Raw genomic sequence first — 2,500 nt, 5'->3', positions numbered from 1 at the left:
GACTGGGGCGGGCCCCCCTGGGAGGGTTGTGGTGCATCTACCTCGAAGGACCATGGACTGCCAGATGTGTGGTGCTCAGATGGGAGGTATTCGTAGGCTGGTCAAGCACTTTGCTTTCCGGCATGCGGGTATCATCATTGAGTACGCGTGTTGCAAATGTGGGAAGACGGGGGACAACAGTCATGCCATTCTGTGTCATGCTGCCAAGTGTGGTGGCATGCGCGGGAGAGATGACGTCTCGGGGATCGAGTGTGATCTCTGTGGGCGCCGTTTCCGAACGGCTGTTGGGGTGTCCCAGCATAAGCGGCAGGCTCACGCTGATGAGTGGTTTGGATATCTGAGAGGAAGGAGCCAGGACCGCGGGGTTGCACGGGCCCCGAGACTGTGGAGTGAGGATGAAGTGGCCCGCATGCGGGTGCTGATGGATGAACATCGCAATGATCCGAAGATGAATGTGACAGTCGCCCGATTGTTGGGTACGGGTAAGACTGGTGAACAAGTGAGGTGGAAGTGGAGACAACTGTGCGGTGGTGCGGCAGGCAGTGTGTCGGGTGAGCGTCGTCGCGTGATGAAGATCAAAGCGTCGCCCCAGAAATGGTACCCTCCCCCGTCGTTGCCAGACTTGTTGGAGATAAGAGTGCTGGAAGAGCTGAGGGCGGGGGATGAGGAGCACCAGACCACTGCTGCCCTAGTTGAGAGAGCAGGTCGGGAGCCTGACTTGATCGAATCTTCTGCTTTGGATGTCATGAAGGCGCTAGGGGGTAAGGTAGTGTGGCCGGTGAAGTCTGTGAGGCATTCGATGCGGAGACGTGCGGCCAAAGGCTGGGTGAGGCGGCGGACCCTGAGACGGAGAGTGTTCTACCACCAACAGAAAGGCTATGCGGAAGGCGGCAAGGGGCTGGCACGACGGGTCTTGGATGGCCTGACGCCCCTGGGGTGTGATTTGCCGGAGCCGTTGGTGTATGAAGAGTTCCGTGGGAGATGGGAAACGATGAGAGCGTTTCATGGGCTGGACGGCTTCGAGGTCGAGCTAACCGCGGACAACGGGCATTTCTACCACCCGATCCTGGCTGCTGAAGTGATAACTAACTTGACTAGGATGGATAGTAGCTCAGCGCCGGGCCCAGATGGGATTCGAAGACAGGCCATTTTGGACTGGGACCCGGCCGGGAAGCAACTGGCGAGGCTGTTCACTACATGGATGGTGCGTGGAGTCGTTCCCCGGGCCTTTAAAGAGTGCAAGACCCGATTGTTACCCAAGTCGGCCGACCCGGATGAGCTGGGTTCTGTGTCAGGCTGGAGGCCTGTGACGATAGGGTCGGCCGTATTAAGGTTGTTTGGGAGGATAATGACGATGAGGCTGGCTCGAGCTTGTCCCATTAGCCCCCGGCAGCGTGGGTTCATCGCCGGCTCGAACGGTTGCGCTGAAAACCTCATGATCCTTGACCGGATCATGGGGCACTCGAGATCGGTGGGTGTGCCGCTGGCAGTCGTGTTCATTGACTTTGCGAAGGCTTTCGACTCGGTCTCCCATGAGCATATCCTGTGTGTCTTGGGACGGCTGGGCGTGGACAAACGTGTAATTGAGGTGATTCGTCACTCCTATGTGGACTGCTCGACCAGGGTGGGTTGCGGTGGCGCCTACACCGAACCCATACTAATGAAGGTTGGAGTGAAGCAAGGCGACCCAATGTCCCCACTGCTCTTCAATCTTGCTATGGACCCTCTCATCCATAGGCTCGAACGCGATGGAGGCCACTTCTGCTGGGGCGACCGCCGAATCGCCGCGCTGGCCTTTGCTGATGATCTTGTCTTGTTGAGCGGCTCGGAGGAGGGGATGAGAAGGAATTTGGGGATTCTGGAGGATTTTTGCCAGCTTACGGGGTTGGCTGTCCAACCGCGTAAGTGCCATGGTATCTGGATGGGTCAGGGTGGTGGAGGAAGTGAAGCTTGGACGCTGTGTGGGCAGCTGATCCACATGGTGGGTCCGGGTGAATCGGTCCGATACCTCGGGGCCGAGATAGTGCCATGGCGGGGAATTGTCCCTCCGGATGTCGGTACGTTGGTGAAAGGGTGGCTGGAGAAGGTTACGGCGGCCTCACTGAAGCCGTCGCAGAAGGTCAGGATGTGTGACTCATTCCTAATCCCGAGAGTTGCTTACCGGGCGGATGTTGGCAAGGTGTCGGTGACCAGTTTGAAAGTGGTCGATGGGATGGTGCGGATGGCTGTGAAGAGGTGGTTGCGTCTCGACCCGTCCACGGCCGGGGGGATCATCTATTCAAGTGTTCGCGATGGCGGGCTGGGCGTTACGAAGCTGTCCGTCACTATTCCCAGAACCCGGGTGAGGCGGACCTGGAAACTCTGTTGGTCCCCTGATGATTGGTTGAGGTCTCTAGCGATTGAGGCGGTGCAAAAACCTGACTGGGTGAGGTTGTGGGTATCTGCAGGTGGAGATCCGGGCGGCGTGCCTGAGCTGGGCACGGGGGGAGCCGTCCCGGCT

At 58.6% G+C, this 2,500-nt stretch overlaps 1 pseudogene; it reads left to right on the top strand.

Annotated features, from left to right (window-relative positions):
• The window catches only part of LOC147038109 (28S ribosomal RNA), a 9,553-nt pseudogene that overhangs the window by 4,776 nt on the left and 2,277 nt on the right, over positions 1 to 2,500 (top strand).

Source organism: Syngnathus leptorhynchus, unplaced genomic scaffold (assembly GCF_054491065.1).
Source record: "Syngnathus leptorhynchus isolate UIUO unplaced genomic scaffold, UIUO_Slep HiC_scaffold_86, whole genome shotgun sequence".
NCBI classification, from domain to species: Eukaryota; Metazoa; Chordata; class Actinopteri; order Syngnathiformes; family Syngnathidae; genus Syngnathus; species Syngnathus leptorhynchus.
The sequence above is the reverse complement of the archived record's forward strand: the minus strand, read 5'-3'. Positions and strand labels throughout refer to the sequence as shown.